A 12173-nucleotide genomic window follows, 5' to 3' on the forward strand; every position below is an offset into this window, starting at 1 on the left:
CTTGAAAATTCAACTCTGCTTATAAAAAAATTTGGACTGATATTTTTGGAATTTAAGATTATGTTATCTTCAACTCTTTACTTGCATGAATCTTTATTCTTTTCTTTTGTCTTTCTTCTGTCGACTCATATTAATGTGGTCTTCAAGTATTCAAACTCTATTATGTTGGGACTAATACTAAGAGGGAGGGTGAATCAATATTTACAAATCAATAACTTTTTCATTTCTCTAATCATATTTATATATGCTATTTCAATGAAGGTAACTCGCATGTGCATGCAACTATTCTTAAGGCAACCAACATATATCCAATGAACTTATGATTCAGTTAATTCATCATATGTTGATCTTTAATCAGTGCATCAGTGCTTTATTAAACATTAAATAGTAACCATGTACAGTAATAATAGAGTAAACCATCACAAATAAGAAACACACATGAACACCAAGATTTAAGGTGGAAACCCAATGTGGGAGAAAAACCACCTGCTACTGTTGTCTTTATTTTCTTCTAATATAAACAATAATTTATTTGCAATCTTGTATTTGTGTAGACTCATACTAGTATGTAGGCACCGACCTGTAGAAGGCTACAAACTTCTTCTCATTCTCCATCTTCTACTAGAAGGGAGCTACAACCCCCTAGCTCGTGTACTAGCCGATATGTTTAATAGTACGTAGGCGCTGACCTACAGAAGGCTACAACCTTCACTCGTTCTCTAGCTACTACTTGAAGGGGGCTCCAACCCCCTGATCAAATGACTAGCCACTACTAGCAGGAAGCTTTGACTTCCTCACTAAAGGCTCCAACCCTCAGCATCCTACAGGGACCACGTTTCATGAATTTTCAAACTGGATACTCCTGGTACACAAGAACACAATATGTAGGCCACGTTTCGTCAAATTTTCACTCTAGACCAATTAGTAACATTAAAGCTCAAAATAAATCACCACTTCTATACATCCATCAAATACATCTGCATCAACCAATCACTAAAACTCAATCTCAATCTTTCATATAACTAAAACCCAATCATGAATCTCTGAATCAACCATAATTGAATCAATCAATCACTAAAACCTCTGACATACTGAATCAAACAATCACAACTGAATAAATCATTCATTCAAATATAATCAAATTCAACCAATCCATTGGGACAAACATATCATTGTAGCCAATGCACAGATCTAAACCTAGAACACAACACCGACAAAAAGAACCAACTGTAACATCAAAATTCATATGTTAGAATGTATACGCTTCTTCAATGAAGCTAACCCGCATGTATATGCTACTTAATTTAGGCCAACCTGCATATACCTCTAAATATACTGACTCATAAAACATTTGAACCATAGACTGTACCAATCAGTTACATTCTGAAGATCTACTATCAATTTACAAAGTTCTAAACAGATAGCAACAATGATCACCCTTCTTACTCAACCAATCAATCAATCAGACTCAATTTCCTTATACGTTGAGTTATACTTTTAGAACTAAGAAGACATCATTGTCAAATAGTAGTAAAACGATAGTAAAATAACAGTAAAACAACAACAAAATAGTAGCACTGATTTGATAGATCAGTCATCCCTGAGCATCAAGCTTTTCTTTTGCATACACTACTTGAAAGAGATGAACCAGCATGTATACACACCTTCACCAAAGCAAACCAGCATATAGATCTGCAAATAATTACTTAGAACTTTGTTGCAATTCCTGACTTCAGACATACCCAAATCATCACATATAAACGATAAAATGTCTATTAGCAATCATATCTAGCCCATCCATTATCAGATCACATAATGATAAGTCATTATGATCTTGATCCATCATTAGATCTCATCCATCATCAAACACTCAGGTGCATACTTAGTCTAGATCAAGAAAAGCATCAGAAACCTATAACATGCATATTTTCTTTTGATCTAGCACTTCATAAGATATTTATTACTTGTGCTCTTAGCCCTTTGATCCTATCCTCCTTATATACTTAGATCCTTTGTCAATACCTTGGAACAAAGCCTCAGAGCAATACCTCTAACTGAAAACCTCAAACTAAAACCTCGGACCAATACCTCGGACCAAAACCTCAGACCAAAACCTTGGACCAAAAATCTCGGACCAATAACTCGAACCAAAACCTTGGACTAGAAACCTCAAACCAATACCTCGGACAAAAACCTCGAAACAAAAACCTTGGACCAATACCTCAGACCAAAACCTTGATTTTTCATCCCATGTGTGCTTTTCCTTCTGTGAAAGTGCATGAATACATATACACTTCTTCTATTTTGTGAGCCTGCGTGTATATGCTACTTGGAGAAGGTGAACCGATGTATACTTCTTAAACCAATCTCTTTCTTCAAATTTTTGATCATGATCTATAGTCCTCTATTCCTTCATCCTATTCTTTTGTACCATTACTTTGTTCCCTCTGAATATGATTCCTTTGAACCACCCTGCATTTTGTCACATCTGTAAACACAACTGCCATGCATTCTGTCACATCTAATATCTTTCCTGTAGATTCATCTAGTTACATAGATTCATCTAGTTACCATATACAAGTGCGTTGTTCTGCTACAAGTGGGTTGCCATCAACTATAACACATGCATCATAATTCCAACAAACTCCCATTTTGGACTTGATGGAAACCATATTGGTGTTGATTACTTCAAGTTGCAGAACCTGTTAGATGTATCAAGCAACACCAAGATACTCTCCCCCTTTGACATCAAGGGAAAAGGGCAAACCAAGATATTCTCTCATTTTGAGATCAAGGGCAAGGAAATGGCCAAAATGAAGGCTTCCATATCTTAACAGCTGAATATGAACATTGATCATGCTCCCCCTAGGCACATGCTAAATTCTATTATTAAACTCCCCTTTTGTACATGCTGAGATACACTAAACCATCCATTCTCCCCCTGAGCACATGTAGAGTCTGCAAAAATATTTTCCAAAAGAATAACATGACTCTATAACTCAATTATGTGAGTATGACCTTCCTATCACCAATGAATCATACATACATCAATATCCCAACCAAGTCAGGATATGTCAAATTTGACTTATCTACCCAACCAATTGGGAATATACCAATTATTTATACATGACTGAAATTTAGAAATTATTACATCATCCTTCCCATGCATAGTGGGGGTACAAATACCATCATATCACCAGAAAGGACTCATTAAAATACTACAATAGATAGAGACATATTATTACATCACGGGCCTTTCATATGACCTTTACATCGAATGATATAAATGAAATTTATAACAAAGGCCAAAGATCTAAACAAGACCATGATAGTCATCAACAACTATCATACACCATATATGATCTACACCATAAGCATCTGTCAGTAACATCCAGACCCAGAACCTGTATATGTCCATCTTCAATTCCCAAGATATGACAATGTAAATATCATCAACCTATGACAAAGTATGTAGCATATAGATATCAACTCATCCTCTTTATCTCATCAAGATTAGCTTGCTTCATTTCCTTAGTAGAAAGAGCCTAAGCATATGTCATATCTCTAAGCAGTAACACAAAATCATTCGCATCATGTCATATGTATGTGAAAACACCATAGTCATCATCTATGATAATAACATCATTATCAAGAACTGCATGATTCTTCCACAAGAACCCTCAATATATCAACCATGTATCATCACTAGGAAACATCCCATATCTGATAAGAATCAACCATGATAATCAGCATATGTGATTATCAAACCTATTATCATAAAGTAAGAAGTCATCATCATTATGTGATTAAGTAAACTATGTCTCCAAATAGACATGTCTTCATGGAACCTATAAAAACACCATTCTCTTTGCCAACCAACAATATTTATCAATATGCAGCTTAAGTAAGCATCCATGTATCCAACATAATGTGTATCCATCAAAGAGATATAAATATATATCTAGAAAACCATGATCTCATAGTCATTTGTCAAGATTTCTTGATACCATCAACAATAGAAATCCTCAACCGTGTGAGAGCAAAGAACTATACGAATCCTCATCCATAACTGCACCATACAAAGTTTACACATCTTTGAAGGCATGATGACAACAACATAAAAGAAATGACACTTATCAAATAATGAAGTTGTGTACTCAAGCATTGTTCTTCTCCTTGTCCTTATGAAGATCATCATGTAAGGAACATACCATATATGCATCATCAAAAAGAGTCATCCACAATCATCCATAAATCTGATCTAAATAATAACTATGTGGCTCAAGAAATATAAGTATCATCTAAGATTTCATCATAGGCAACTTATGACTGCAGCATAGCATGATGTATCATTTAAACACCTCAACAACATAAGCATCCTCACCACTGATAAGAATCGTTATGTACCAAATACTTCTAAACATAATGCCAACAATGCATTATTAGAAGCATAGAATATTCTCCCCCTTAACCTGTGTCACCTATTCACTGTCATATCTGATCATTTAATATATTAGTAAGGATGACCAACGCATCATCATCAACTAGTTATATATCAAGTCATCAAAAACTTATGACGGTCAAAAGTACTTCTAAATGAAATCCATAGACAGTAATCATCAATTGTCAAGACAAAAAAGATAATTGATAATTGTCTGAACAATATCAAATTATTTTTCTGAGTCTATCCCACTGCTTATTCATCAAACCAACATATACGTGACTTTGCAGCTTCGAACTCGCATATATATGCAACTTGTATTCATGATAATTGCATATGAGAATTTGAACACTGAAATTTCATACTTTCAGTTCCTCCTGGGTCTTTTCTATCTGTATACTGAGCTATGCCACATATTTATGGCAATACTTCCTTCTTCTTCCATACCTTCGAGTGTGTTGATGCTTTCTCCTTTTGGTATGTTGGCTGAAATTTTTTCTTGCATTCTTCTATTATATGCCCAAAGTTGTTACAAGCATAACATCTTATATGTTTTATATTCCCTCTATAGTAGTTAATGGCTTTGTGACCAAACATATTGCAAGAAAAAAAATATCCCTTAAAGTACCTGGAAGCTGATGATCTTTCTATGTGACAGATATTAGCTTGAACCATTCCACTTCTGCATCTTGCTACAACATGTCCAAAATTATGAGATATAAAACATTGAACATTATTCATTAGAGGAAAGAATCGATTAACACTTCCATGGTTAGGAGTAAATGATTTTCTTTGAAGACTTTCTTTCCTTGGTTGTTGATGGGGTTGACCTCTTATCTCCTTGTTGATAATTTCAGATTCTTGCTCCTGTGTGTGAGCTAGATTCACCTTTAACCATTTCGTGAAAGCCAAGACTAGACTTGATGGCACGAGACCTTTAACTACTAAGAATATCATCCAAAATCTTAGTACTATCTTCAAATTGTAAAAGTTTATCCTTTACTTCTAATTTACCTTTTAGGATATTTACCTCAACTTGATATTACTCTTCCTTTTCAAGATACTGCTTCTTCATGATTTCTTTAAATTTTCTTTCCCCTTCTAGTTTTTGCCTTAATTCAAGAACTTCATTTTCTTTTTGTTCAAATGCTTGGAGTAGTTCTTCATTCTGTTTATTTGAATTCTTGATATTTTCTTTTAAACAAACGACCATGACTTTAAGAGCTTCACAGTAACTGGTTCTTTCTATAATTTCCTTGGTTGTTGTGTCCTTTTCATTCACTTCATTTCTCAATGATGGCACTTCATCCTGTAGCCTTTGACTTTGATCTTCCCTTTCTTTGTATTGCTTCTTTATTTTGTTTTCTTCCTCCAACTGTGATTTTAACCTAGTAACTTCTAATTTGTAGGCACATTCCCTTTTATCAATTAGATCTTTTTGATCTCTAATTGTGTCTATGATATTTCTAAATTATGTCTCTATTTGATTTATTTCTCTTTCACCCATAAGAGAAAATTCAGTTGTTTTTATGTTACTTTCATTATCTTCAAATGAACAGAGAAATGTATCAAAGGTTAACAAATTCGTACTTGATAATTCCTTTCTTATTCATCTTCATTCTGAGGTGATTCTGAATTTGAAGAGTTGCTTCCACATAATAGCCAATCATCTCTCCCATTGTCATTGTTCCTTTGAGATGGATTCTTCTTTTGAGGTGCTTTCTTCTTTTTCTTCTTTCCCGTTGATACTATAGATACCATTGAAGTGATTAAGATTTTGCCAAATAACCTGGTCTAATACCAATTGTTGGGAATAATACTAAGAGGGGCGATGAATCAGTATTCACAAATCAATAAATTTTTCATTTGTCTAATCATATTTATATGCTCTACTTCAATGAAGGGAACTCACATGTGCACGCAACTATTCTTAAGGCAACAGTGTATGTCTAGTGAACTTATGATTCATTTAATTCATCATATGTTGTTCTTTAATCAGTGCATCAGTACTTTATTAAAAATTAAATAGTAACCATGTGCAGTAATAATAGAGTAAACCATCACACATAAGCAACACACATGAACACCAAGATTTAAGGTGGAAACCTAATGCGGGAGAAAAACCACCTGTCGTTGTCTTTGTCTTCTTTAAATATAAAGAATAATTTGTTTCGAATATTGTACTGGTGCATACTCATACTAGTACATAGGCACCCACCTACAGAAGGATACAACATTCTTCTCATTTTCTAGCTTTTATTGGAAGGGAGCTACAACCCCCTAGCTGTTGTGCTAGCCGATATGTTTACTAGTATGTAGGCGCCAGCCTATAGAAGGCTACAACCTTCACTTATTCTCCAACTACCACTCGAAGGGAGCTCCAACCCCTTGATCAAATGACCAGCCACTAATGGCAGGAAGCTTCGACTTCATCACTGAAGGCTCCAACCCTCAGCATCCTCCAGGGACTATGTTTCATGATTTTTTAGACTATATACTCCTGGTACACAACATCACAATATGTAGGCCACGTTTAATCACTTTTTCACACTGGAACCATTAGTAACATTGAAGGTCAAAATCAATTCACCACTGCAATTCATCCATCAAATACATCTGCATCAACCAATCACTAAAACTCAATCTTCAATCTCTCATATAACTGAAACCCAATCATCAATCTCTTAATCAACCATAACTGAATCAATCAATCAATGAAACCTCTGACATAGTGAATCAAACAATCACAACTGAATCAAACATTCATTCAAACCTAATCAAATTCAACCAATCAACTAGAATAGACAGATCACTATAGCCAATACACAAATCTAAACGTAGAACACTGTACCAACAAACAAAACCAACTGTAACATCAAATGTCATGTGCCAGAATGTATATGCTTCTTCAATGAAGCCAACCTGCATGTATATGCTACTTACTTAGCCCAACCTGCATATACCTCTAAAGATACTGAATCATAAAACCTCTGAACCACAAACTATACCAATAGGTGACATTTTGAAGATCTATTATCAGTGTATAGAGCTATAAATAGATATCAGCAAGGATTTCCCTTCTTACTCAATCAATTAATCAATCAGACTCAATTTCCTTATACATTTAGTTCTACTTTCAGATTTAAGAGGAAATCATTGACAAACACCAGTAAAACAATAACAAAACAATAGCATTGATCTGATAGATCAGTCATCCCTGAAAATCAAGCTTTTCTTTTGCATACACTGCTTGGAAGAGTTGAACCAACATGTATACGCACCTTCACCAAAGCAAACCAGCGTGTAGATCTGCAAATACTTACTTATAACTTCGTTGTAATTCCCAACTTCAGACATACACAAATCATCACATATAAAGGATAAAATGTGTGTTAGCAATAAGATCTAGCCCATCCATTATCAAACACTCAAGTGCATACTTAGTCTAGATCAAGCAAAGCATCAGAAACCCATAAAAAGCATATTTGATTTTGATCTAGCACTTCATAAGATATTCATTATTTATGCTCTTAGCCCTTTGATCTTCTCCTCCTTATATACTTAGATCCTTTGTAAATACCTCATACCAAAGTCTCAAAGTAATACCTCGAACCAATACCTCAGACCAAAACCTTGATTTTTCATCCCATACATGCTTTTCTTTCTGTGAAAGTGCGTGCATACGTATATGCTTCTTCTATTCCATGAGCCCACCTGTATATGCTACTTGGACAAGGTGAACCAACATATACTTCTTAAAACAATATCTTTCTTCAATTTCTTGATTCTGATTTGTAGTCATTTTTTCCTTCATCTTATTCTTTTGTACCATTACTTTGTTCCCTCTGAATATGATTCCTTTGAACCACCTTGCATCTTGTCACATTTGTAAACACAAGTGCCATGCATTCTGTCCCATCTGATATCTCTCCTTTAGATTCATCTATCTATGTAGTTTCATCTAGTTACCATATACAAGTGAGTTGTTCTGCTACAAGTGGGTTGCCACCAAGTACAACACATGCATCATAATGCCAACATGCTATGCTATTTCTTTGAAGAAAATTGAGTTAAATTGTTGTTTTCCTCAAATCTGGTGACTTATAGATTTAGCAAGGGTTGAGTCTATTTTTAACGAGCTCCAACTTTGGTGGAACTATCTAATCTACCTCCAATATGGTTCATGCCACCAATGATGTAGAAAATTCTTTAGATTCATAAACTAATGTAATCTACTCAAACAAGAGAGAAGAATATACTTCTATTCTTTATAGCGGAAGTACATAAATATCGAGCAAAACAATAATCGACAAGAGCAAGATAATCAAAGGCGCATAACACAGTAAATATCCGGGGAAATCCACAACTCAAAAACCCGCTACTATATTGTATTAATCCAGAAAATCAAGATGAAATTACAATGCTTGTTCTCTCTAGAACAATCCCACCACTCAGCAAATTCAATCTCCAACTCATAAGAAATATCAAGGCCAAAGATTAGCCTCTTCACAAGCTCTCCAAGTCTCAATTCCAATGCATAATTTCCATGAAGGATAGCTTGTATTTAAAGGGAAATAAAGCCTCTAAAAATAATGCAATCCCTCAAGGATCACTTCCTGATTGCATGCACTATCAGTGGAACTCAGAAATATCTAACAGAAATAGCACATTTCCCTGCACTTTAGTCTCAACTGGGTCTTTCTTAGAATCGACATGCATGAGTTTTTGATGAATAAATATTCAATTCACTAGTGTAGCACTGGTGGAGTTCATTAGTGTCACCACTGATTGTTAACCCACTATTAGTTCTCTCAATCAGTTTGAGAACTAATTTAACTGAACTAACTCATGAAACTGACTCTTTTATTTTACAACTCACAATTAAATCACATTGGACTACTAAAAAGTAGGGAGAACATATACATGACTTCCAAAATACTTCCAACTTTAATCTCCTAAGTTAATAAAGTTTAATAAACTTAATTTAACTATTTTAAGTTGTTATGAGTATACAATTCGAATTTAATTCGCAATTTAATTCAAGGACAAATTAAACTGGAATTTCTTGTTTCCATTTCTCAATGCTCCCTCTCAACAAGAAAGGGCTTATCAACTACCCCGATCCTATCTCTGTGAAACTAGAATTTACATCTTGACAATTCCTTTGTGAAGATGTCAACATCTTGCTCCTCCATGGGAATGTAATCTAACAACATGATCTACCTCAATACACAATCTCTGAGATGATGATACCATATATGAATATGCTTGGACTGATCATGAAAGACTGGATTTTCATAGAGTTTGATACAACTATGATTATGAAAAAAACCGTTGTCGTATCCATCTCCTGATCAAACAAACCAGCCAAGATCTTCCTTATCCAAGTAGCCTCACATGCTACCTAACTTGTAGTCATGTACTTTGTGTCTACCGAACTGAGTGCAACCGATCTCTATTTCCTGTTGTACCAAGAAATTGTCAATAACCTAATACTAAATATGCTTCCTGATATGCTCTTCATGTCGGATTGACTCGCTGCCTAATCTACATTGTTGAAGCCTTGAAGCTTCACTCCCTCTGTCCATCTATACCATAACCCAAACTGAGTAGTGACTCTGAGGTATCTCAATACATGTTTTTCTGCCTTCAAATACAGATTGGTAGGCCTAACCATCGCTTAACTAAGATGGTTGACTACATAGCACATATCCAGTCATGTGTTCACCAAGTACATAAGTGAACCCACAAGCTACCTGTAAATAGTAGCTTTCACTACCTCCCCTGAAGTAACATCCTCCATCCTCCACTTACTAGAAAGAGGAGTCTCCATGGGTTTACTGCTCTCCATTTAGAATCTTCTGATTATCTCGTTGGAATACTTGCCCTGAGATACAAAACATCCCCATCTCCCTGTCATACCTCCATGCCAAGAAAGTAATGCATGAGCCCCATGTCCTTCATCTAAAACTCTCTTGCAAGGTCCTCCTTATAATATTTGGTGAGCTTCTCATCACTAGTCAATATGAGATCATCTACATAAAGTACAATGATCAACACCTTACCTTCCACCACTATGTGACATAGGTTCACATCGGCTTCACTCTTTGTGAAGCCCAACCCAGTGAAGTAGCTATCTATCCTTGTGTACCAAGCACAGTCCTTGCATCAGCTCATACAATGCTCTCTTGAGTTAGTACACATGCAACTCACGGTCCAATGTTTCAAAACCTTCAGGCTACTCTATGTACATCTCTTCCCCAATCATTACATTGAGGAAGATAGCCTTCACATCCATCTGATGGATCTTCCAATCCATCTATGCTGATAGTGCCACAGTAGATCTGATTGAAAACCATCTTACAATAGGAGAAAATGCCTCATCATAGTCAATCCCATCTACCTGTGAAAATCCACAAGCCACAAATCCGGCCTTATGCTTCTCCACACTACCATCTGCAACTTTCTATACTTTATAAAGCCAACGGGAGCCCACAACTGACTTGTCCTCTTGTCTTTGTACCACATCCAAAACATTGTTTCGAACTATGGAGTCATACAACTCGACCATTGTATCAACCCAAACCAATTGTTGCACTACGTCTTGAAAGGAATATGGCTTTGTCATAACACATGCACCCATAAGTGCCATGTATCCAGTGTACCTCTCTGGTGACCTCCTCTTGCTATACTGAGAAATATCCCACATTCTCCTGTGCATCATCTAACAATATGTCAGCCTCTCTAGTGCGCTTTCCTCCCTCTCTGGAAGACTCTGCCTGAGTGGATGCCTCCACTCTCTAATCTGCATGTGGTTTATCCGCATCAATCTGAGATCCCTCAACCTTAGGAGCTAAAACCTCCTCATCCACATGTATCTCAAGCTCCCCTCAAGGGATGCTCACATGGCCTTCTCCTCAACGAACTTGATATCCATGTGAACCACTGTCATCTGATTGGTTGTCATGTACACTCAATAGTTGTGGGGTGTATCAATGTACACCACAAAGATCCCCAACTCTATTGTTGGCTCAAGCTTCTTTTGTACATCTCTTCCGACATGGCAATAAACCGATGACCCAAAAATCCTGAAGTGACCAACATCTGGTCTCTTACCAGAATAAGCCTCCTCTAGTGTCTTCATCTCCTGTATCCGATGTGGCCTACAATTCTGAAGATAAATTGTTGTGTTACATGTCGCAGCTCACAAGTCTAGTGGTAGGCCTTGATTATGCAACATCTCCCTTGCTGCCCCTACTTTGCTCATGTTCTTCCTCTCGGAAACCCCATTTTCTTGAGGATTATGGGTTTTCATCAACTATTGTTTAATCCCTTCCACTGCACAATAGTTCTTAAACTCATTGGAGATATACTCACCATCGTTATCCCTTCGTATAGATTTAACCTTCTTGCCAGACTCTTTCTCTACCAATGCTTTGAACTTACAAAAGTTTGTGAAAGTTTGATCCTATTTCTGCATGAACTTGTTGGGGAAGCCTTCACATTAGTGATATGCTATGTGGGGACCTCCCTTTGGCCAATCAAAAAGCTCTATGACTACTCGACTATTGGCCAAATTTTCCTTATCCTCCTTTATCTGATCCGCTAACCATGTTTTGAAAAATACCAAACTAAAACATGACCTAAAGGGTCTTCCACCAAGTTAACTCAACAACATTGACTTTGGGGTACTAAAATTTTACAAGAAATAAGTTGAAATCTAGGAGGCCAT

The sequence above is a fragment of the Pinus tabuliformis genome, chromosome 7 (assembly GCF_031772625.1).
Source record: "Pinus tabuliformis cultivar Carrire ecotype Pingquan chromosome 7, CPIR1, whole genome shotgun sequence".
NCBI lineage: Eukaryota > Viridiplantae > Streptophyta > Pinopsida > Pinales > Pinaceae > Pinus > Pinus tabuliformis.